The following is a 26,646-nucleotide window of genomic DNA, read 5'->3' on the forward strand; positions in this document are numbered from 1 at the left end:
TATCATGTAAATGTACACATGGATCTTCAACACACCGGGTGTATGTTCAATTTAGAAAAAAAAGACACAACGAGGAAAGAAAAGTGTCTGAAATGTTAGTCGTTATCTGTAGCTGATTTTGTTTCCTCCTTTATATTTTTCTGTTTTTTCCCAAATTTTCTACAATGAGCATGTATTCCCTTTGTGATAAGACAACTATGATTTTGCAACATAAGCAAAAGAATTTGTGCCTGTCTTTTTTGAGGACTTGAAAGGGATGCTAGCTGGTGGCAGAAAAGCCTGCCTGGAATCCAAGGCTGTGGGCTGTTGCCTTTTTGAACACACAGATGGTCTTTTATTCCTTCTGACTTCTTCAAATCTGTTTCTGCCTTGATCTTATGGTAAGGGACCACACCTGGACCATTTTTTGAGCTTGGTGGAAACTTAAAAGGATGTGGGCTTAAGAAGATACAAATTCCAGAATTAAGTACTAATTAAGTTCTTGGACACAAATCACTTCACACACTCCACTTAGAGGATTTGTTTAATTGACTGAGGAAATAGTTTGAAGGGGAAGAGCATTTCTTTTCATTAGTGTTCAAATGAAGTGCAAATTATAGAACTTGGGCTCCATATTTCCTAAAGATAGAAGCTTTGGAGAAAGGAAGAAAAATGAGGAACGGAACTTGGTGCAGAATCAGAAACAAATGCCGTTTGGGTAGAAAAGTTTGGGCAATTTTCTACATGGATAATTTGAGAGCAGCCAGCCTAGCCCTGAGTTGGGAATGACTTTTTTTTTTTTTTTGTCTTTTCGTCTTCTTTCCAGAGCTCAGGTTTGCAGCCAGATTTTATTTTGTATTTGTTTTATTTCACATTCAGCTTGATTCTTTAATAAAAAAATGTCTCTCTGGGCTAAGAAGACATTGTGAATATTTTGAAGCAGGTATCAAAAAGCTGCTTGAGGAATTATATTTTAAATGAGTAAAGATGGCACCTGCAATTACATGGACTGGGATAAAATTACAAGGGTTATTAATCTGCAGGCTTCGGGGCTTTGGAGGACTATCAGGTGAATCGGCAACCAATTTCTCTTGCATATTACATCCTTGCACAATTAGAGCCAATGTATAACTACAATGTCTATAATAAGGTCATTATATTAATTTGTTGCACGGAGTGTTTTGTGGGTTCTTAATTGCATGGCTTTTGCCTCTAAGTCTCAGAAATGGTGGCCAGTTTGAACAGACAGCATTTGTTCAGTTCAGCTCAGCTGAGCAGGTATTGAAGAATGCCAGCTATGTGCCAGGCATTGAAGTTACAGAGATGAGAAAGGTAAACCCTGATCTCTGGGGGCTCCTAGTCTAGAGAACTGGGTCAGATATCAAGGCTGGCCCCCACATCAAGCCAGGGGTTCTGAGATGGGTCGTGTGAACCGCTGGAGAACTCTGGCAACTGTTTAAATGGGGTGGGGCAGCTGACTGCATCCTTGTGGGGAAGAAGCATTTTCAAGAGAAGCTAGAAATAGTAGATTTCTTTTCTTTTCAATGTGAACTTCTGTCGTAGGTTAGGTTCTCTGGAAGCAGAGCCTGAGATGGCACCCAGATGAAGGTGATTTATATGGAGTACCTGCTCTAAAGCTGCATTTTTCAAACTCTAGCATCCATCCCAGTTGCCTAGCGGGCTGGCTTAGGCCTAGATAGGTTGCTGGGGCCAGAGTTTCTGATTCAGAAAGTCTGGGGTGGGGCTTGAGATTTGCATTTCTAAGAAGTTCCCAGGTGATGCTGATTTTGTTGGTCTGAGGACCCTACTCTGAAAGCCACTGGTCTAGTGAGAAGGAGCTTAGCAAGGATGTAGGCTTGGCTGGCATCAGCCCCATCCCTTGATGAGCACTGAGGCCCAAAGTGCTCCAAACCTGGTCCCACCATGAGGCAAGGGTGAGGCCTTGTGTCCTTACATACCCCCAGGTCAATCATGCATTGGCCACTGCCCAGTGGTGGTGGTGAGTGGCTCCTATTTGGTTGAGGGCAATTCTCTGGAGAAGGGGGCTGTGTGTACTATTAGCATCTGGAAAATGCGTGGTGAAGGGGATCCTATGGGCACCCATGGCACCCATGGCAGCTCTCCAATTAGAGGAGATGGGAATAGATTCAGATATAAAACATACACACACAAAACAAAAAACATTATGTGGCCATTAAAATACATCCATAGGCTAGATGTGGCTCATTTAATACCGTGGATATACTGTGTGTCTGCTTGTGTGTGTGTGTGTGTATGTGTATAAAAATTACATACACCAGGCCATTGTGCATGAGATAGGTTGGTGTATATATACTTTATACATAAAAATAATAAGATACTTTGCCAGGACCCCCCCCCCCCCCAAGATTTGAGAATGCTCCAAAGGATCTGAAGGAGCTTATGGCATGGTTAAGGAATTTGGCTGCTAACTGAGAGGTTGGCTGTTTGAACCTGCCAGCGGCTCCCCCGAAGAAAAATGAGCTGATCTGCTTCTGTAGAAATTTACAGCTTTAGCTGTTTCAGTTTTGGTCACTTCTTGCTTCTCTAACAGAAATACCACTCGTGGATGGCTTGAACAAACAGGGATTTATTCTCTCACAGTTTTGGAGGCTAGAAGTCCAAGTTCAAATTGCCAAGTTCTAGGGGGTGGGTGAAAGCCCCTTGATCTTGGCCTTCGGTTCTGCCTCTTGCTCCCAGACCACCGGAGCTAGAGGTATCTCTTCACTCAAGCAGCTGCTGGCTGCTGAGGTTAGCAAGCCCAAGGTTGACAAGTGAAAAGACAGAGTCCCAAGATTATTAAACAACACGACAGTCCACTAGTTAAGTCCAGAAAAATTACCTAGATCGGCAGGATGGCAGTCTGCTGAATGAAGACCCGGCTATATGCAAGGTCCAAGCATGCCAAAAAGCTACTGACCATTCCCAAAGCTTCTCCTTACATATTGGAAGCAGACCACATCCCTGAGGCAGCTACTCAGCTGCTCTAGTAGATTCCATCATGGAGTTGACTACCAGTTTCATCATGGGGAATAACTACATTCAGCTGCCCAGCCACTCAAAACCAGGGCCAACTAAGTTGACATATAACCTTAACTACCACAGAAACCCAATGGGGTGGGTCATTATTAGTTGGATTTGACATCATGACAGTGGGTTTGGTTTTGGTTTTGAGAGGGTTCTGAAACACTGTCTCAGCAAAGTGTTGGGGCATATTAGAATGGGAAAGAGATACATGTGAATAGTTTTGAACGATCTGGGAAAACATTGTTAAGTGTGATGGGGGCTTGGAGAGAAATAAGCATGGACTGTGCTCTCCATGTCATACATGTCCAGTATAGTACAGATTTGACTGTTTCTGACTTCTGGGCTTAAAGCTTTTCCAAAGCCCTTTCTGAAGACCATAGTCTGGGGCTGGTAGTTCGCTTCAGCACAGCTACCTGAAAGCTAGCTTGCAGCATATCCTCAGAAGCTCACAATGAACTTGGTTCTCCAGAACATTTTCCCTTGTAAAATAGGATTCTTTTCCAAGTGATACTGTATAAATCACAGCAAGGCTTTCCAAAGTCTCCTAAACCGGAGTAGCCATTATGGAAGCTGTCATACATGACTAACCCATTATTACAGCCCCAGAGAAGCTGAGGGACTCCTACCTTATTTGTGGGGGAGCCCATTTCACACCTGAATAGCTCTTATTTAAAAAAGTCAGCCTCATGCTCATTACAAACTTGCCTTTGCTAAAAGACATCCCACTGCTTCTCGCTAAGCTCCCCCTGCCCCAAGTCTCTTCCTTGGCATAGATATAATTCTCCCTCCTCCATGGCACTTACCTCTTCCAGTTAATGTTTTAAAGGATAGATCAAGGGTGAATAAATATAATGTGATTATATTATTTATTGCAGTCTTTTTGGATTCCCACTGAAGGTAATAATGGCAAGTTATATTCATTCTGTGTCTAAGGAATCAATTTGCTATTATACTCCAAATGTCATCATTTTGAAATTAATGTAATCTTGCAGAAGATTTGTGGCTGCAAATGGAAACAGTCATAGCAATGTCCAGTCAGTAGTCACTGATGCCAGAAGGCCTGGGTCTTGGGAACATCAAGCCAAGAGTGTGAAGTACACCCACTGGATTGTTGTGTTCATGGAGGGGCCCTGGGGTGAGTGGAACATTAGGGTCAGGAGACATTCAGTGCTTCAGAGGGGAGCTCAGCCTTGGACATGGGGCCATGATCTGAACCAAGCATGTGTTGGGGGCTACCATCCTTCCGAGCTTAAGGCTGAGGGTCAGAGGAAGGCAGGGCTAACTTATTTGGGGTCTTAGTTCTCCTTGGGTGCTAGTTGCATCCTCCACAGCAGGGTCTCCCTTATCTAAAAACCTCAGCTTCTTGAAGGAGAAGACAAGAACTGGGGGTAGATTTTGTCCTCTGCTGCCGCCCTGTGACTTCATTACCTTGCACCAGTCCTTCCCCTGCTCCATGTCTTTGTGGCATTTGGTGTCACTGACTATACCCTTCCCATAGTTCTCTTCTCACATGGTCTTCTTCTGACGCTCTGTCCATGATTCTTTGATATTACCTCTGGCTGTACTTTGTCCCTCTGTTCTGTAAATACGGGTATTCTCCAACATTTTCCCTCAGTCCTTTCTTTTCTCATGGTATTACCACCTTCCTAAGAATGACTCCTGCATCACTTTCACCAACCTTGATCTTATTCTTCAATGTCACTCCAGCACTGATAACTTCCTGTTATCATTCCTCTTACTAGTCCCACAAGTATTCAAGCTCAATATGTCCCAAACTGAGTCCTTCCTTTCCTAAACTGCTTTTGCTCTTTCATTCCTAATTTCTGTTCTTGGTATCACCTTCTTCACATTTATTCAGGGGTCAGCTCATGACGTCCCTACCATACACATTGTCAGCTTCGTGTCTTAAAAATGCGCCTGAAGCACACCTCAGATAGTATCACTCCCCTGCTCCCAAATCTTCAGAGATTGACTCATTATTGCTGTAAAACAGAGTCAGTAAACAGTTATGGTAAAGGGTCAGATAGTACATATTTTAGGCTCAATGGGTCATATGGTCTCTTGCAGCTGCCTAGCTCTGCCGTTGTACCAGAGCGGCCATAGGCAATATGTAAACAAATGCACTTGGCTGGTTTCAATAAAACTTTATTTACAGAAACAAATATTGCACCAGATTTGGCTTTTGGGTCTTAGTTTGCTGACCCCTGCTGTAGAACAAAGATGAAAACCTAGAATGCAGGATCCTTCCTGATTGTGCCACCTTCTTGTACATCCCATCACTCTTCACCACATCCCATAACTCAGAGGGAACAGGGTAGAGGTGCTGTGCATGGCAGGGAGACAAGTTCAATTTGGTTGCAGTACAAATGAGTATAGCCAGAAGTAACCCTGGAAATGAAACTCTGGTCTCACTGCTGCTGAGGCCTTGAATGCCAGGTTGAGAAATGGTGATGAATTGTGTTTCTCTGTGTTACTTCTACAGAAAATCTTGGGCTTTGCAAGCTCTCTCAGATTTAGAAAACAGTGTGGACATATTCCTGCACCAATGTTAGAAAGAGACACTACTTGCATTGGGAAACTTTGATGGAGCCTTGGCAGTATTCTTGGGTTAATCTCATTTTAAAAGATGGAAGGAGAGAAGTTCATTGTCTGGAACATACCCTCTCAAAGAGCTGTAATTCACAGAGTTTGCAAGAGAAGTGCTCCTGTAGGTGACAGGAAGCCTCAGGGGACAGATAAAGAAACATTTATGGATGAAAACAGAACTGAGTCCTTCTTGCATGAGCAGGAAGCCATCTGGGTGACACTGACTGTGGTAGGTGTGAGTGTCTTCGTCCTTGTACCTCAAAGAGGCACCTGACACGTGAATGGTTTATATAATTCCGAAAAAGTAGTTTTGGGAAGAAAATACCAAAATGGAAAATATTGTTTCCATGGATCTTTTGTCCAAAATATCCTGACTGATGGCTGTTTTCTTTAGGGCCCAAGGATTTGTAGTTATTGGGATATACAAGCAACTTCCGTGGTGGATTGGATGTGATGGAGTCAGGGAGAAGTGCTTTAGTTCTGGCTTTCCTGTTTGTCAGGCTATGTGACTTGCAAGCTGCTTTACCTCTTTGGGCACCTTTTTTCCCTGTCTATAAAATGAGAAGGCCCTTACTTGGAGCTCTTTGATGTCTGTGACCCCATGACTGCTTGACCCAACCAGCACGAATCTAGGAGGCCACCCAAAGCCCAGACTCTTTCCTCTCTCATTTGGTTGTGTATTGAATTGTGTTCCCTCCTCATATGGGGGAGTTCTGATTCCTGTACCTGTGGATGTAATCCTGTTTGATTTTCTTTGTTATGTTAATAAGTCCATTTCATACCAAAGCTTGTGTCATAAACATAACCTCATTGAGTGCAGTAGTTAAGTGCTCAGCTGCCAATGGAAAAGTCCAGGATTCTGAAAGGTCAGTAGTTCAAACTCACCAGCTACTCTGTGGTAGAAAGATTTAGCAGTCTGCGTCTGTGAAGATTGTTGTTGTTGTTGTTGTTATGTGCCGTCGAGTTGGCCCCGACTCATAGCGACCCCTTCTTGGGTTTCTGAGGCAGTATTACTAGGGAAGTAGGATTGCCCAACCTTCCTTCCAAGGAGTGGCTGGTGGGTTTGAACCGCCAGCCTTCTGGTTAGCAGTCAAGTGCCTTAGGCACTATGCTACCAGAGGATTATGGCCTTGGAAACCCTACAGGACAGTTCTGCTCTGTCCTATAGGGTCGTTGTTAGTTGGACTCGACTTGACGGCAACAGGTACAGGATAGACACAGAGACAAGCCAGTACAAATAGATAGATGCCATGTGAAGGTCCCCAAGGAACTGAGGACTGCTGGGGCTACAGATGCTGAAAGAAACAGGGATCTTCCCTGTGAACTGATAGAGAGACAGAGCCTCCTTCTAAAGCTGGGCCCTGAATTCAGGCTTCCAGCCTCCTAAACTGTGAGAAAATACATTTTTGTTCTTTAAAACCACCTGCTTGTAGCATCTCTGTTTCAGCAGTGCTAGGACACTGAAACCCTTCCTGGCCCGCTTTGTGTACACTCGAGCCTCTCCTCCGATACCTCGCTCCCAGCTTATGGGGGGTCCCGGTTCCCAGGAGCTTCTGACTGTATCCGTCATCCTGGTGAGAGTTCATTGCGCTAAGTTGGCACCTCTCTTTTGTGGAGCCCTGGAAATTTCATTTTCTATCAAGAGCTGTTTACATCAGTCCTTGAAACCTGGCCAGCTGCCTTCTGGGAGACATTTCCTTTCCTACTTGATCATGAACAACTATGTGGTTACCCAAATCCATTTTCCCTTTCCTTTTGAGCCATGGCAAGATACATTTCTTAAACTCACTTGCCTTTAGATGTGGGCATGTTATTGAGTTCAGGCCAATAGAATGTGTGTGAAGGTGATATATGTATACCACTTTCAGGCCTGGTCTACAAATCCCTATTTCATGGGATGTCTGTTCTCTTTCCCTCAATGTAGAAGACTCTGAGGCCACAGGGTTTGGTGGAGTCGAAAGAATGTGGGAGTCTGGGTTCATGGATCTGTGTTGGATTTTTGAATAAGTGTAAAACAAACATCCATTATTTTAAGCGTGCAAAATGTTGTGTTTATTTGTTACAGCAGTTGCCTTTGCTGACTAGCATGCCACTAAGTTCTGTGGAGTTGAGCAGAAGGGAAGGAGATGGTTTTGTGCTTTGGAGAGGCCTCTGGTCTGGAGCATGAGTTGGAGGAGAGCAAGTCTTGGCCATGAGTGGAAGGATTATCTTCAGCAAGGAGGACAAGCCATGACAGTGTGAGAGGAAAGAGCCAATGTGAAGGAAGAAGGCGGTCAGCATAATACAGGCTAGCTTCCAGAACCATGATTGAGTCTAGAAATAAACTCTTCTATTTTCTCAACGGAGGGCTGGAATTTCCTGCTTATTGGATCCTGACACTTCACATTAACCTTTTCTTCGGGAGACAGTGGAAAAAGCTGTACTGAGAACCTCATGATAAGCAGGTGGTGGGTAATTGAAGTGTTACCAGTGGCAGCCTGAGACATGTGGCCTTCTTATTTGACATCAGCCAGCTCCTGTCAGCTCTTGGCTTTACAAAGACTTTCCTGAACTTGATGTTTGAGGGGAGGAAGGGATGAGGACACTGTAGACAGTTCAGAGCTTGAATCAGCAGCTCTCAAGAGGATGTGGGGTGGGATTTCATCACACAACCTAACGTAGGTGTGCTATCCTTTGTTGTTTTTGTTTTACAATTTGAAATCATTTAATGGAGGTTTTGAAGGTGTTAATATATTTAGTGCTGGAGGATGAGCCCCTCAGGTTGGAAGGCACTCAGAAGACAACTAGGGAAGAGCTTCCTCCTCAAAGTAGCTGCTGTTGTTGTTGTTGTTATGTGCCGTCAAGTCGGACCCGACTAATAGCGACCCCTCTTTTGGTTTCCGAGGCAGTATCACTATAGAAGTAGAGGTGACCTTAACGATGTTTAATAGATGGGAAGAAGATATTTGGTTAGGACAGACTAACTCTTGTAACAACCAACCTCAACAGTCCAATATCTCAACACAATAAGCATTTATTTCCTACTCATATCACATCTAGTGTGGTTGGTGGTGGACCTGTCTTTATACAGTCATTCAGGACTTGTGCCATCTTGTGCCTCTGCCATTCTCTAGAGGATGGGAAAAGAATGGGTGCAGGACTATGTGGGAGGTCTTTATGGGTCAGGCCTTAGAATTGTCATTATCACCTCTGTGTCTGATCCTCTGGCCAGAATCCAGTATATGGCTGCACCTAACTGCGATAAACCAAAACCAAACTCACTGTCATTGAGTCAATTCCGACTCATAGCAACCCCCTTTGGATTTCTGAAGCAGTAAATCTTTATGGAAGTAGATTGCCCAGTCTTCCTTCTGTAGGGTGGCTAGTGGGTTTGAACTGTTAACCTTCTGGTTAGCAATCAAATGCCTTAGGCGCTAGCAAAGAAGCTGAAATGTGTGCCAGAAGGAAGATGCAGTGGCATAGGATGAATAGGTTACAGTCTCTGCCATGGGAGGAAAGTAAAAAACAAACTCAAACCCACTCCCATTGAATTGACTCTAGCTCATAGTGACACTGCAGGACAGGATTGAATTGCCCCATAGGGTTTTCAAGCCTATAAATCTTTACAGAAGCAAACTACCTCATCTTTTCCCCATGAAGCAGTTGATGCATTACAACCACTAACCTTTTGATTAGCTGCACAATGCTTTAACCCAGCACCACCACAGCTCCCTAGGATGGTAGTAGTATTTTTTTTTTTTTTTTTTAAATCTCTTCCAGCCTCTTGAGAAGTTGTTGTTCTTGGATAAATAGAAGGAAAACCAAATCAGAAAACACAATTATCATTGTATTTGCAAAGTTTGTTTCCTGAAAAGAGCTATCACCAGTTACCAGTTGCTGCCAAGTTGATAAGGACCTCTGGTGGCACAGTGGTTAATACATTTGGGTGCTAACCAAAAAGGTTGGTGGTTTGAACCTACCAGCTGTTCCACAGCAGGAAGATGAGGCATTCTGCTTCTCTAAGATTGACAGTCTTGGAAACCCTATGGGGCAGTTCTACACTGTCCTGTAGGGGCACTATGAGTCGCAATTGATTTGATGGCAATGGATTGAGTCGATTCCAACTTATGGCAGCCCATGAGTGTCAGAGTAGAACTGTGCTCTGTAGAATTTCCAATGGCTGATTTTCTGGAAGTAGATCAGTAGGTCTGTCTTCCAAGGTGCCTCTTGATGGACTTGAACCTCTCCCGTTTCAGTTAGCAGCTGAGCGCAGTAACCATATGTACCAGCCAGTACTAGTTGCTGTCAAGTGGATTGAAACTCATGGCAACTCCATTGTGTCAGAGGAGAAGAGTGCCCTGTTGGGTTTTCAAGGTCTGATGTTTCAGAAGTAGATTGCTGTGCTTTTTCTTCTGAGGCATCTCTGGTGGGACTCGAATCTTCCATCATCACAACTTGAATCTCAGTTAGCCACTGAGTGTGTTAACCCCTTGCCTCACCCAGTCCTTGAGACTTCTTAACTCTTAGGACCTACCTGAGGCTGAGATGGACACTAATTCTTGGGGACTTGAGGAGCTTCCTCTTGGGTTGAGGAATCATGTTTCAATGGCCTCTGTCTAGGTATCAACTGTGTTTCTTCCTTTCTTTGGAGTCTTCCATAGGTCTTTAGAATACCCTTAATGCTCCCAAGAGCCCATTGTGGAATATCATTGAGGGATTTCTGCCAAAAGGGAGACTGCTCATGATATTGAGCTGATTTGTCCTAACTGAGAGCACACTGGGGTGAAACCAGCATGGTGTTTTGCAGGAGAAATTTGCTCTTCACCTGGGGCAAGAAGGTTTCTCTAATGAAGGATGGTTATAGGCATTTGCTGACAGATGGGTTAACTGACACCCTTGTGACTTTGAGCTCATCTCTGCATGGTTCCTTCCATTCCTTTCCACACAGAATCACCATTATTGCTCAGTCTTCTGAAACCTCACCCTGAGAGACTCCATTCCACCAAGAATCCGAAAACTTTCTAGTTCACCTTTGCTTCAGCTCCAGGGAAATTATTTGTAAACCTAAATATAACTGAATAGTTTTCTGCAAAGCAATTTTCTGAATGTGGAGGGAGGTGACCAAAACACATGGAGACGAGCTAACAGATTTTTGTTTTAAAAACCGCCTAAACCAGATTGCTATACATTTGCAATTTGCTACACCGACCTACGGTGATATGTCTTAACGTCTACAGAAAGATACTCTAAAGAAAAAAAACTAATACAAAGGGATTATAGAGTCCAGAATTATTTTTTTTCCTAATGTCCTTATTAGAGAAATTATACCCTAGGTAACAATATAGTAGAAAACTCCCCATGGAGTCACTTAGAGGGAAAAGTTGATTCTGTGGAAGGAAAATGGTAACTGTCAGCAGTGTTCAGGCTTGAATTAATCCAAGGCTCCATGGCCTATATTCATATATAAACATGAATTCTTTAATCTGCATACATTTGGTGTTCATTCTTGATTATCTCTTCTAGCATAACATTAAAATGATTGCATGCCACAAAAGAGAGTGTGGCAGTTTTCAGAGAGTTAATAGTAAGGAACACTGAGCAGTTTGAGTTCTAGCCTCCAAAGTGAAGCAGGGAATTGAGGCTGTTATTCGGATGATTATTTCTCATTATTATTAATTAACTGTAATAATAGAAGCTGCTATTTATCGAAGGCCTATTCTTTCCCCAGGTGTTTGGTATGCATTATCTCCAACCCTCACAACAGCCTGATGTGTTAAGTGGCTTGGCCGAGGTCAACCAGCCAGCAAGAGACAAAAGCAAGAGTCATAGCTAGGGCTGTTGACTCCAAAGACTTTTCATTGTTTTTGCATAAAAATTACTTTATTGAAGCCTAAGTCACATACAATGAAATGGACACTTTTCAAATGTACAGTTTGTTTGGATCAAAGTGCACACCTTTGTAGCCACCACCTGATCAAGGTATAGGACATTTCCATCACCCAGAATGTTCTCTCATGCCCCTTTACAATCAGTCCTCCTGCACCCGACCCCAGACAACCAATGCCCTGGTTTCTGCCCCTATGGATTAGATTTGTCCTTTGTAGAATTTCACTGAAATGGAACCACGTAGTATACACTCTGTGTTCACTTCCTTTGGCTCAGCATGGTGTTTTTAAGCTTCAGCCATGCTGTATGTATCAATAGTTCATTTCTCGAAGACCCTTTTCACTTCATCTTCACAGTTTAAATTGAGCTCCTGTTCTGTATACATTAGGCAAGAGTTAGTTGTTCTGTGTGAGTTGTGGCACTTTCTAATGGGTGGGACAAAGATATGGAGAACAGATTTGCAGATGAGCTTTAGTGGAATCTGGAAGAGCTGGGATGGAGGACATCTTGAGGTTCTGTGAGCTCATCTGCAAAACAGGGATATCTGTAGATGTCTTCGTGGATTGATTGTGAGGCTTGTTAGCTGCCATCAAGTTGATTCTGACTCATGGCATCCCCATGTGTGTCAGAGTAACTGCACTCCATAGAGTTTTCAGTGGCTGATATTTCAGAAGTAGAACAGCGAGATCTTTCTTATTGCCTCTGGGTGGACTTGAACCCCTGACCTTCAAGTGGTTGTGGAACACATAAACTATTCCCATCACCCAGGGAGTCAAATGATATTAACAACTGCTGTGCTCCAGATTCCAGGCACGAGCTCAAGATGGTGGACACCATTTCATAGCCGCAGAGCTGCTGAGAGCCCATTACTTAAGTGGATCATCCAGAATGCATACTCAGTAGCTTATATATGGTGGCCTGTCTGGATTCATGGTCCGAGGAGATTTTGAAGAGATGAGAAGGACTAATACAGTGAAGTCCCTGGTGTGTTAGGACTTAAAGATGTTCAACCTGAGACAAACAGAGTTTGACGGTCAAGACCTCAGATTTCTCATGAAAAGTAGATAGGCTGGTATCTCCCACCTGGCCTCTTGGGTGGGAGTATCAGGGACCAGGATTTAAGAAGAGAGAAAGAAACACTTTCAGAACTGACTGCAGCATCCTAGGGAGGTCACTGGAGGAGGAGGATTAGGGATAGAAAGGCATTAACAGGTGCTCATTTTGATTCCACAGTATCATAAACATCTCGAGCACTTAGCATGGACCAAATGTTGTGTAAGATACTTTCACAGAGTATCTTATCTTTTATCATCTATCTATGTATTTTAATTTTTTTGTTGTGGTATAATTTATATACTGTAACATGCATGGTGGCACAGTAGTTTATGCATTAGGCTGCTAACCCGAAAAGTTGGTGGTTTGAACACACAAGCAACTCTGTGGAAGAAGGATAAGGCACTCTGCTTCCGTAAAGATTTACAGCCTTGGGAAACCCTATGGGGTGGTTCTGCTCTGTCCTATAAAGTCCCTATGAGTTGGAATTGACTCAATGACAGTGGGTTTGGTTTTGGTAATTTTTGACAAATGCATACACTCACATGTGGTGGTTATGTTTGTGTGTCAACTTGGCTAGGTCTGGTTGAGTGGCTGGGCAGCTGGTGATAGTTATTCCCTATGATGAGACTGGCAATCAGCTCCATGGTGGGATCTACCACAAGCAGCTGAGTAGCTGCCTTTGGGATGTGGGCTGCTTCTTGTAATAGAAGGAGAAGCCTTGGGACTGGTCTCTAGCCTATGGCATGCTTGGACCCTGCATGTAGCTGTGTTGTTGTTCATCAACCTGCCATGCTCTGCCAACAATGGGCTTAAATTAACGGCCTGCCATGTGGTTTGGTAACATCAGGACAGTGTCATTTTATTTGTCAGACTTGGGCTTCTCAGCCTCAGCAGCCAGCAGCTGTCAAGTGAAGAAATGCCTGTAGCTTCTGTGGGCCAGGAGCTGGAGGCAGAGCTGAAGCTCAGGGTTGAGGGGCTTTCACCCAACCCCTAGAGCCTGGCACTTTGACCTTGGATTTAAAGCCTCCAAATTTTAAGAATAAATTCCTGTTTGTTAAGGCTATCCCATTTGTGGTATATTCTTATCAGAGCAGCACCTGGTAACCAGAACACTCATGTAACCTTCAACTCTAGCAAGATAGGGAATTTTTCATCGCTCCATAAAGTTTCATTGTGCTCCTTTGCCATCAGTTCCCCTCCACTCAAAAAAAAAAAAAAAAAAAAAAAAAACCAACGTCACTGCCGTTGAGTTGATTCTGACTCGTGGCAACCTCCTTTGGGTTTCCAAGGCAGTAAATCTTTATGGAAATAGATTGTCCAGTCTTCCTTCTGCAGAGTGGCTGGTGGGTTTGAACTGCCAACCTGGTTAGCAGTCAAGTGCCTTACACACTGCACCACCAGAGCTCCTTTCTGCACTCAAAGCAAGAGTTAATTTGATTTTTATCATATAAGTTTACTCTAGAATATCATATGAATGAAATAATACAGTAGACACCCACTGGTTTCTGGGGGAGAATGTGGAATTCCTTTTTAAGTGCTGAATGCATGCTGAGCACTGTGCTAGCCACATTTGTGTCAATCATTTCACATCCTCTATAATCCTGTCCAAGTGTCTCCTGGGAAAATCTCTCTGACAACAAAACCTCATACTTTGGGGATAACTGGTACCTTCTTTGAGGTTTAAATATAATTTAAGTAGCAGTATGAGGCCTGATAACTACCACTCCAATCTCTTAAGTGAGATGATGTTGTTGTTGTTATGTGCCATTGAGTCGGACTTGACTCATAGGGACCCCTCCTTGGGTTTCCCAGGCAGTATCACTATGGTAGTATTTTGTCCAAGCTTCCTTCTGAGGAGTGGCTGGTGGGTTTGAACTGCCAGCCTTCTGGTTAGCAGTCAAGTGCCTTAGGCACTTTGGTACTTGAGTTCAAGGACTTGGTTTGCAGTGTTTGTTCACAGCAACCCTAATGCTAATGTTATTGTTCCCGTATTGCAGATGAGGAAGCTGAAGTTCAGAGAAATGAAATCATTTGCCCACAATTGTGTCAGTGAAAGTGGCAGAGCCTAAATTCAAATGTAAATCCCTGGGCTATCAAACCTTTGTCCTTTCTGTAATGCTGCCCAGTTGTTCTTAGTCTTGGAGTATTTCATTTTACTTTATATTATGCTGAATTGAACACTGAAGCACCTTCTTGAAAGATAAAAGGAACCAGTGATCACAGTCTGGTAATTGGAGCATGGCAGTTGTGGAGCACAATTTCCCTTGGTTATTCCTCATTTACATCTCACTGCTGACTGTTTGGTAGTTTTGCATGAAGTATTTATTACTTAATGACAGATTGTTCACGTTATAATGTCATTGCGGAGCAAACGGGAGGGTTGCAGAGGCCTGGGTCTGCAGAGGGCGGCCTTGTTGAAATTTGGGGCAGCTCTGTTCAGTGTCACCCTCCACGTTGGGGCAGATGTTCTCGTTTCCTCCTTTGTTCCCTCCCTCTGTCTGTTTTTCTCTTTCACTCTCCCTTTTCTCTCTCTCTTCTTGCTCCTTGCTTGTCTGTCTCTCTCTCTCCACCCTCCTCTCCTTTCTCCCTTGCTCTTTTTGTTACCTCTCTGTCTATCTCTTAGTGCCTAAGGCACTTGACTGCTAACCAGAAGGCTGGCAGTTCAAACCCACCAGCCACTCCTCTGAAGGAAGGTTGGGCAATCTACTTCCGTAGTGATATCGCCTCGGAAACCCAAGGAGGAGTCACTATGAGTTGGGTTTGACTCAACTCCACATAACAACAACAACTCTCTATCTCTCCCTCTGTTTCTTTAGCTCTTGCTCTCACTGTCTTGCTCTTTTACTCTGTCATGGCCTCTCTTGTGCAACTGCTCTTTCTCTTGCTCTCTCCTATTCTTTCTGTTTTATCGGATGAAGAAACTATCAGAAACCTAAGCGGTTGAGAGACGCATGATGCCATGAGAAGACCACTGGGCTCTCCAGGAGCCCTGACCTATTTGCATTCACAGTGCCATTCTCAAGGGTTAGCAAGAGCAGGGCATATCATCTCTGTGCACCATTGCTTTTCTGCACAACATCTGTAGCAAACTCTCCCTTGCTTCTTCTCTCCTTCCTTCCATTCATGTTTCATTCAGCAAATATTTACTGAGTGCTGTTGGTGCAGCCGGCACTGGGTTAGGCATTGAGTAGGGGAACAAAATAAACTTGGCTCCTGACCTCTGGGCATTTGTATTCTAGACAGAAGACCTAGACTGAACATACTCATGCAGTTAATTGTGGGGGTCCAATCAGTATCTCCTAAACTCCGCCTGTGCAGTCATACCCTCAGGTTGCTCAGTTTCAAGATAGGAAGCAAATTTCCTGATGCAGAACTTGATGGTCCAGGGCCTCTGTTATCACTGTTTTTATTTTATTTTATTTTTAATTATAACATTTTATTTTGAAATACGTAAAGGTGCATAAGAAGTTGCAAAAATAGTGTGCAGAGAGCTTGTGTACTCTTCGCTCAGCTTCCCCCAAAGATGTGATGTCTTGCACTACCATGGTATGTAGTCAAAACCCAGAAATTGACTGTTAACTCAGGGTCAGACTTTATTTGGAATTCGTGAGTTTTTACAAGCACTCTTTTTTTTCTTCTCCTTTCCTTTTTTTTTTTTTTTTTAATCCTCTTTTTTTCCTGTGTATGTACTTCTGTGAAATTTTGTCGTATTCATGGCACCATCACTACAATTGGGTAACATTTGTTCCATCCCCACAGTGGAATTCCATCACATTACTCCTAAAAAGTCACACTCTTCCCCCATCCTTAGCCCCTGGCAACTGCTGATCTGTTCTCCATCACAACAGTTTTGCCATTTCAGGAAGGTTATAGAAATGGAACCAGACAGTATGCAAACCCCTTGAGATTGGCTTTGTCCACTCAGCAAATACATGCTGCATATATCAATACTCTCACTTTTAAGATAAAACAAACCAGGCATAGGACATTCAGGGAAGAAATTCCTTTGTGAGAATAGTTGGGTTTTTCAAGGCTTAACCTTTACCAGATTTTCCATCTCCTGCAAGGTGAAACATGTAATATATTTGTTTGTCATTAGCAAGCTGGCCAAATGGTAGATCATTTATTTTTTTTACTTGTTTTTAAAATGTTTTACCTCTGTTGCAGTGAAGTGTCTTCGTGTGTTGTAGGTTTTTCTCAAGGCTCTGCGTATTTGAGAAACTCCCTTCAACTGCAGAGATGTTCTTTGTATTTGTTAGGTTACCGTCAGGTACTATGACAAACAAACCCCAGAATGTTAGTAGCTTAACACAAAAAAGTCTTATGTCTTACTCCAGCAACTGATCATGTGTGTATGTCTGATCTTTAAAAGACTTTGCTTCATTGGATGATTCAGAGACCCAGGTCTTTTCTGCTTTGTCACTCTGCTATCCTCTGGACTATGAAGTCCCCTGTGTCCAGCCAACAGATAAGGGCAAAAGCATGAAGGGGAGGGAGCACCTTGTTGGAGGTTTTCGTGGGTCGTGTCAGGGAGTGACGTCATTCATCACTCCTTTTCCCATTTCATTGTCTAAAACATATTCCCATGATTGCACTTAGCTTCAAGGATGTGGGATGGGAGCGGGTAGAAGAATAGGAAAATGTGGCACCTAGTAGGCAGCCAAGGAGCTCTGGTAGCGTAGTGCCTAAGGCACTTGACTGCTAACCAGAAGGCTGGTGGTTCAAACCCACCAGCCACTCCTCGGAAGGAAGATGGGGCAATCTACTTCCATAGTGATACTGCCTCAGAAACCCAAGGAGGGGTCGCTATGAGTCCAGTCCACCTCGACGGCACATAACAACAACAACAACAGTAGGCAGCCATATATCTGAGGCAGAACTACACTTTGGAGACCACAATTCCTTGTTGGATGGCTAACAGTCTCTGCCTCCGTCCTTTTGTGTTTCTAGTTGAAGCCCCTCTTTAAGGTTAACAACACCGATGGCAGAATAATGGTGGAGATCTAAGAGTTCAGGTGCTAAACATGATTCTTCTTTGTGAGCAAGGCAGCTCATTTCTCCTCTCTGGGTCTCAGTTTCCTTATCTACAACCAGTGAATTAAATTAGATAATTCTAGAGCTTCCTCTCAACTGTAAGATCTAATGATTTTAAATTGTGCTATGTTTTTTAGGCTCAGATACACAGAGATATCTCTTTGAGATATTGGTGAAAGGTAGATTCAATAAATCTGGGCTAGTCTGTTCAGCCAACCCTGTTTTTTCATCCTTACTCACTCATCTTTAACCTAGAGACTGAGGAAACATAAAACCCTGGGACTGTACAGCACAGCTGTTGTTGGAAATGGGAGGGTTTTGACAATTTAGTCATGAGAGCTGTAAATTCAGCTCCTGATAAATAATTTACTTTGAGGACTGGGAAGCTGGTCTTATCATTGTTGCCTAGCTTGCTGCTGGAGGAATGCAGAAAATTCTGATCATGCCAGGAAAACAACAACAACAAAGCAACAACAACAACAAACAACACAACTTTCCTTTTCCCTAACTACCTCCTTTCACTTCCACCACCATTTCAGAGAAAGCCACAGATTCCTGTTTGTCAGGGCAGTGAATATATCCTCTTTCCAGTTTGCCTTGTCTCTGCCCAGCCCCGGATCCCAATCCCGACTCAATATCTGTGAACAACACATGATTGATGTGGTGTTTATACCCTGGATGGAAGGGGAGGAGCCAAAGCCCAAATGCCTCCTTAATCATCTGTGTTTCATTCCCCCACTCCATGTATTGACAGGACCTGAAGGAGCCCTGGCCACATCTGTGTGTCTCCCAGTCAGATTTCATTTTGAGTTTTACATTTCATTTCTTTCATGTTTCTGAAGTTGCTTTTCTGCCCGCCTGGGGAACAGAGCAGCTCAACAACAAATTCAATTCTCTGTTTGTCTGGGTTTTTAGGGGTCGGTGGAACTTGGATCCTCATTAAGATTACTGAGCCTCATCATCTTTAATGTTAGGCCCAAGGTAATATTTAATGAGGCTGGAAAGTATATTAATAAAATTGCTTGTAGTAATTAGCAGGAAATTATAATGGTAGGGTGATGGGGAGATTTTAGAAATCAGTTAGGAGTGATCAAGACCAATCTTGAACGTTACTACTTATTATTTTTTTGCTTTCAATCATCATGAACCACACCTTTGCATTTTTTTCTTTGAAAAGAAAGTCTTTGATTGGACTTGTGCATATTGCTATTTTTTCATGCTATTTTGTTCCCTATTGAGTATCATAGAGAGTTAGAACTTAGATGGAGCTTTAGAATTATTTATAAACCATCAGATTGCCCCGTAGGGCCAAATAGGATATCTGTCATTTCACATTCAAGGTGTCTTATCTGAGAAGGGGGCTCTATCACGGAGGACAGAGTCTACGTGGGCTTCTCCAAAGGTGATCCTAGAAAAAGAGACCTCAGTGGGACTCACCAACGCAGAAACTATAAATGAAAGTCTGTTCAGCATCTCAGGGATTTGGAAGGTGGAGACCAGGGACCAAGGTTCTAAGGTCAAGGTCCTCCTAAAGCCTTTATAACATTTCTATAGGTTTGACACTTCTATTAACTCTTCTCTATCCCCATTTTGTCTTATGAGTGGGTTTGGAGGTAAAATTCCTAAAATGAACAAGACTCAAAGAAAGCAGGACTTACAGTTTGTTGCACTGCTTGGGGCTTGAGTTAGGGCTTACTCTGGGTTTCCTCGTTGTTACTGGTGTTGTTATCAACTGTTATCTTTTATTTAATTTCTACTTGGACTGGGGGAAACTGAGAAAAAAAAACTAAAGAAGGTGGAAGGCTTCCAGTAGATGAGTTAATAGTCATTTTTTGATTCATAAAAAAGATAAACATAAATTCCTGGGATACATGGATTGAGTTCCTTCCCCATTTCCTTGGCCACTTTCTCTTTTCATGCTATGCCTTTTCATTGAGAAACTAATGTGTGCAAGGCAGGCAGGATGGTTGCTCCTGAGAATCCAGTGGTGAGTGAATGTAACTCCTCTACCTTCCTGAAGCTCACCCAACAGTGGTCAATAAACAGTCGTCTAACACTGTGGGGAAGGAGTCGTGGTGGGTCAGTGGTTAAGAGCTCTGCTGCTAACTGAAAGGTTGGCAGTTCGACCCCACCAGCTGTTCCACAGAAGAATGATAACAGTGATCTGCTCTCACAAAGATTACCTGTTGCCATTGAGATGATTCTGACTCACAGCGACCCCATAGGACACTGTGAGTAGAATTGCCCCCATAGGGTTTCCAAAGTTGTAAGTCTTTATAGAATCAGACTACCACATCTTTCCCCTGTGGAGTAGCTGGTGTGTTCAAACCACTGACCTTTTGGTGAGCAGTGGAGTGCTTAACCATTGTGCCACCAGGACTCCTTTTCCATAAAGATTAAAGCCTTGGAAACACTATAGTGCAGTTCTACTCTGTCCTGTAGGGTCTCTATGAGTTGGAATTGACTCAGTGGCAATGAATTCTTTTGTTTGTTTAAGACTATGGGACCAAACCAAGACCAAACTCACTGCCGTCAAGTCGGTTCCAACTCATAGCAACCCCTCCTTGGGTTTTTGAGGTGGTGTCACTACAGAAGTAGATTGCCAAGTCTTCCTAATGAGGAGTGGCTGGTGGGTTTGAACCACTAGCCTTCTGGTTAGCAGTCAAATGCCTTACGTACTACACCACCAGAACTCCTAACATTATGGGAAGCAGTTATGAAAGTGTTGGACAGCTTAGTGTTAGAGGAGGGATGGGGAAGCATGAACTGTCTGGAAGATTGAGTGCTTTTTCTAGGCAGACCCTTCAGGTTGGGGAAAGAGCACAAAGAAAGGAGCAGAGTGTATTTAACGGGTGCAGGCTCCAGGCTGGACAGTGGTGGGTTTCTGAGTGACTGTGTGAATGGTGGATGACAAGGCCTGGGAGTTTGTATGTGACGCTAAGGAGATTGTTTTGATCTGGCTGGTAATGGGGATGCCACTCAAGGTGGCAGCCTGACCATATTTGTGTTTAGAAAACACGTTATTTGTGTTTAGAAAGGCCCCACTGGCAGCTGGTACATGGGGTAGATGGAGTGGAAGGGCCAGGGACCAAACAATAGGCTGCTGCAGCCAATCAGGTGCAGGCAATGGAGAAGCCATCAAGAATAGTTGCCCGGGTGGGGGGATGGTGGTGATGGGGCTGGAGGAGCTGGGTGTGAGAATATTGAAGATGGGTGGATGATAGCGGTGACGCAGAAGGAACACAGGAAGAGAACTTCTAGGTCAAAAAGAAATGGATATAAATGGAATCATATAATATGTAGTCTTTTGTGTCTAGCTTAATGTTAGCATAATGTTCTCAAAGTCTATCCATATTTGTTCTTTTTTAGGCCAAAATAATACTCTCTTATATGAATATACTGTATTTTCTTTGTCCATTCATCTGTTGAGGGACATTTGGGTTGTTTCTACATTTTGCCTATTGTAAGTAGTGCTGCTTTGAACATTTGTGTACAAATTTTTGTTTGAAATCTCTTTTTCACTTCTGTTGTATATAAACCTAGGTGTGGAATTACTGGGTCATATGTTCATTATATGTTTAACTTACTGAGAAGTCTCCAGAGGATGCATATTTATAGAAAGAGAAAGTAGATTAGTGGTTCCTTAAGGCTGGGATGGGGAAAGGGGGTGATAGCTAAAGAGGATGATAGCTAAAGCACGTATCTGTGAATATACTGAAAAATTTGGCATTGCATATTTAAGATGGTGAGTTGTACAGTATATGAACTATTGCTCAATAAAATTGTTATAAAAGGAAGGAAATAGATGCATGGACTTCAGTGTTCTCACACCCACCCACTCTATTCTGTCCTCAGGGCTGCTTCTCTTGATGTCATCTCCCTTGCTCACACCTGGATGTCCTTTATAGGACATTGTCCTAGTTCTCTAGAGTTGCTACAACAGAAATATCGCAAGTGGATGGCTTTACCAAACCAATTTATTTTCTCACAATTTAGGAGACTGGAAGTTTGGATTTAGCATATCAGCTCAAGGGGAAGCCTTTCTCCCTCTGTTTGGCTCTGGAGGAATATCCTTGCCTCCTTTGAGCTTCTGCTCCTCCTGAATGATCTTCATATGGCTTGGCATCTATATCATTCCAAGGAAACTCCCCTTTCAACTGATGGCTGCTGACATCAGGTCTCAAAATAGAGGATGACTACATAATATCTGCGAAACCACTGAGAATCATGGTGAAGCCAAGTTTACACATAACCTTATCCATCACAGTCCACCCCTTGTCAACTTGGGACCTGTACACATCTCTTTAAACCATATATAATCTATAAATAAAGACAATTACAAAGTCATCCTTGCACCTAACATGATACAACTAACATACACAAACCAAAAACTCACTAGCCCTGTTTACATCTTATATTTTATAATAAGTAATGGAACAAGGGAGAGAAGAAAACAGATATTTTCTATTAAAAACACACACACAGAGATACCCACCCACACACCCACCCACACATACACACGTGTATAACACAACAAAGAAAAAATGCTCATAATAATTACGGTCCTTGTTTCTGCAACTGGTCACATGGTTGTAGTTGGTATTTAGAATTACTTTCCTCCACCATCCATTCTGTATTCTTATTGCCCTCAGCAAGCACCACGAGCTGGTTGTGGTTCCCCAAAAGTCATCTTGGCTTCACCCCTTCTGACATCTGATAAAATTTAACTGGGAGAAGATTATTCCCTTGCTCTGAGCCTCATAAGGTATAAGCATAGCAATACCTTTAAGGGATTTTAGGTTTGGTTATAGTACTCTAGTACAGCAGGGCCTCCTCCTCTTTGATATGTAAAGTTTTTACAATTGATTAGCCTTGTTTACAGTCAACATGCATAACTGAATCATGTTGTTGTTGTTAAGTGCCTTGGAGTCCACCCCAGTGGGACCTGACTCATAGCGACCCCTCCTTGGGTTTCTGAGGCGGTATCACTATGGAAGTAGATTGCCCAACCTTCCTTCTGAGAAGTGGCTGGTGGGTTTGAACTGCCAGCCTTCTGGTTAGCAGTCAAGTGCCTTAGGTACTACACTACCAGAGCTCCCTAACGGAATCATATAATCCTATTTGTATCTTCTCACATCCCCTCTTCCCCAGACCCAGCAGGAAAAGAATTTATTCAGTGGAGATCTCCCCTTGTCCTCCTCATTTTGAGTGTTAGCACATTCATGACAGTGTGTAAGCCAGCTACTTCATTCCTTTATCTCTCTTGTGGGCTAGGTCAATGGGTACCAGTGTGGCTTAGGAGTCCACCCAGCCTCATCTCTCTCTTTTGATCTCAATCTCGATGTCTGTCTCTCTCATCCTTAGCCCCTGTGGGCTAGGTCAAAATGTACCAATGGAACATGTCCAAACTCAGCCAATTTCTTCATTTCTGCACCTCCTCCATTTCCATTCATCTCATGTCCCCAGGTGGTCACTATAAATAAGTATACCAGGCTGTCTACTTGCAAGTTCCTTTTAACTTCCAAGGAGCTCTGGTAGTCTAGTGCCTAAGGCATTAGACTGCTAACCAGAAGGCTGGTGGTTCAAATCCACCAGTCATTCCTTGGAAGGAAGATTGGGCAATCTACTTTTGTAGAGATACCACCTCAGAAACCCAAGGAGGTGTTGCTATGAGTTGCATTGAGTGAGTTGCTTTTTTTTTTTTAACTTCCAGTGCTGGAAGGGGGTTCTTCTGAAAGGCAAGATTTTTCCAACCTAGGGGTATCCTACGGTAAACACTTTGCCTACAGTTCAAAGAGCAAAAGCTTTGTTTTTCTCTTTTTTCCCTGCAGATCCTTCCTTCAATGCAAACCTCCTGTTCTCTCAGCATTTGTGGTTGGGTAGGTCTATGTGTCTTTTAAAATGCAAATTTTATGGCTGGAAAGATCCTGGGTGGGGCTCAGATTTTCAACCTAAGCCCCCAGTATGCTATACACAGGGCTATTGGATTGAAACAGCCTCTGTTTCTGGGGGGCAAGTCTCAGTTCCCCTTTTACCATATCCAGTCAACTATTGGCTGAAGGTGGAGTTACACGCTCTCTGTACTCTATAATAACCAATATTTGTTTCCATCATGAATTTAGGTCTGTTTTGCAACATGAGGCAGGAGAAACATTGAATGTTGATAGTATATTCGAATAAACACATAATCCTTTGAAAAAACATTCCAGTTTCATCTTATCTACACCTTTACTATGAGATGTTGACTATATTCACTATATATGAATGTTCTGGCAAAGCTCATACTCTCTCTTGATCCTGCATCTGACTTGTCATCCTCTGACCTCTGGTTCTTGAGATGTGAGCCAGCAGCTGGCCTCTTGATAAGAAGAGAGGGATACCTGCAAGAGACCTGAATGGCTGGTACCTGAGTAACCTCACCCTGAGGACTTTTTGCCCTAGTGAAGGAATAATTGTTAATGATTGTTTTGAACTGATAAAAATGATTAGAAAGGAGATGTTATCCTCCACCTATGAAAGAACCATGACTAGAAAAGCCAGGGGATGGCTTGCAATGTGATAAATTGCCTTTATATGGCCTTTCTTACCATAGTCTTGTGACGCCTACAAAATGATTAGGTGGGACCATGCAAATAAGGTGTTTGCAGTCCATGAATGGGATTGGACAGCATTGCTAATAATGAAATTAATGTGCATGGTACCCTTGTTGGGGTGGGAGTATAAAAATAAGATGTATGGAATATTAATGAGGAGATAGGTCAGTTTTTCCATCCTACTAGGCTTAAGATGAGCCATCTCAGAGGTGGAAAGGGGAACATCACTACCACCAAGAAAGAAGGGTCAGGAGTGGAGTGCATCCTTTGGATCCAGGGTCCTGTGCTGATAACCTCCTAGACCCAGGAGACAGAAAGCTATAACACCAGAGATGGTGAGAAGTAGTGGCAGAGAAATGGCAGCAGTAGGCCATGGATATCAGCACAAGCTGGTGTGGTAGACTTTCCAGCCTGTGGAGTGAGGCAGTATGTGCTGACCCAGGAGTGAGAAAATGGAATGCCTTTGGGTAAGAGGCTTACTGGTAGAGTGGGATCCCTCCAGACACTTATTGGCAGATCTAAAGGGTTTTGTAACACTTGCCTGAGCAGGGCAGAGGTGAGCAAGAAGCCAAGGGCCAGAGAGAGGGACCTGCCTCTGTCCATGGCTAAGAAAAAGCTATCCTGATTGAACAACTATATCCTAAGTAATTTCTGACCTTGAATTGTAGCATGTTACTTTCCCACTCTTGGTATCAAATTCTATCTTAGTTCTCCAGGGCTGCTGTGACAGAAATACCACAAGTGGATGGCTTTAACAAACAGAAATTTATTTTCTCAAAACTTTGGAGGTGTGGAAGTCCAGTTGCAGGGTTCCATCTCTAGGACAAAGCTTCCTCTCTCTGTTGGCTCTGGAGGAATGTCTTTATTTATTTTGAGCTTCTGTTCTGGGTAATATTACAGATGTAGCTTGGCATCTGTATTCCCCAAGGAAACTCCTCTTTCAACTGATTGGCTGGTGATATCAGATCCCAAAATGGAGGATGATTACATAATATCTGCCAAACCATGAGAATCATGGCCTGACCAAGTTAATATATAAGCTTAACCATCACAGACATTAATGAATTTGCAGATAAAAATGTTGACCAATGTTGCAGGTTGAAATCATTCATTTGTTCGCATCCTTCCACCAAGAAGACTGTATGCTCTGTGATGGCAAGGATCACGCTGAACTTTGTGCTGCATCCCCAGCACCTTGCCTGGTTCATGGCACACACTAAACTACTGTTGTTGGGACTATTCTGAATCACAGTGGCCCTATAGGTCAGAGTAGTACTGGTCCAAGGCTGTAAATCTCTACCGAAGCAGACTACCACATCTTTCTCCTGTGGAGTTGCTGGTGGGTTTGAACGACTGACCTTCCAGAGCGCAGCAGAATGCTTTAACCACTGCACTGCCAGGGCTACTGAACCCCCAATAAACTTGCATTTAACAAATGAATGAACTGTTTTTGTAGTCCAGGGAACCAGTTTATTATGAATAGCACGTGACACTTTGTTTTACAGAACAGCCAGGTTCCCTGGGCTTTGGGCTCAGTAAATGTGTTCCTTTGTTCATTTATGCTACATTTTGAATCATTACCCCTGTTGTGCTCCTGTGTCTCCTGCCAAGTCAACCACCATAAAGCCAATGGCTTTTACCTCATGCCAAGGAAAGGAGGCTGTGTTGCCAAGGACTGGGCTGGCTGTGGGGGGACATTGGGGATGTTGAGATGTGAACCCAACACTCTTGTGATAAATACTCTGCATTCAACACATTCTTCTTCTTTTGTTTCTTTAGTCCATTAGGCTATTGTTTCAAGCATCAAAAGTTAATTCCAGAGATTTTTCATCCATTCATATGTTTTCTATAAAATATAAAATCAAATTTTCCTTGAACTGTTTAGCTTTTTAAAAAGTTTGCTGCTATGTTTTCAAAAAACATTTTTTAAACTTTGGAGTTATAAATGTGTATGTATGTGTAGATATATGTATATATACATGCAGTGCCCAGGCTACAACCGAAATCTGTTCCTAAGTGGGTCTTTAAGTTGAATTTATAGGTCAGTTGGAACAGGTGCGTATTGCAAGAAGAATCGACTGCATGGCAGTGGCTTTGGTGTTTCTGGTTTTAGTGCAAGAAAAGGCTTGAGGCTTTTCCCATGATTTAAAAGCTTCACATGCAGCAAGTGAAGGTGATTGTGATGAAGAATTTGTTGCCAGTAGGGGCTGGTTCAATTGTTTCAAAGTGAGGACAAATTTGCATAACGTTAAAGGGCCAAGTACCAAAGCAAAACCAAACCCATTGCCATTGAGTTGATTCACAGTGACCCTATAGGATAGAGTAGAACTGCCCCATAAGGTTTCCAAGGCTGTAAATCCTTGTGATAGTTGAAGATGTGTCAACTTGGCTGGACTCCAGTTGTGAGTGGTGGTTCCCATGATGGATCACATGACTGCGTCCTAAGCGGCCGGTCAGTCTAGGGGGAGTTTCCCCAGGGGTGTGGCCT

This window comes from Orycteropus afer, unplaced genomic scaffold (genome assembly GCF_000298275.1).
Source record: "Orycteropus afer afer isolate SDZICR_OR568_19922 unplaced genomic scaffold, OryAfe1.0 scaffold00049, whole genome shotgun sequence".
In the NCBI taxonomy this organism is placed as follows: domain Eukaryota; kingdom Metazoa; phylum Chordata; class Mammalia; order Tubulidentata; family Orycteropodidae; genus Orycteropus; species Orycteropus afer.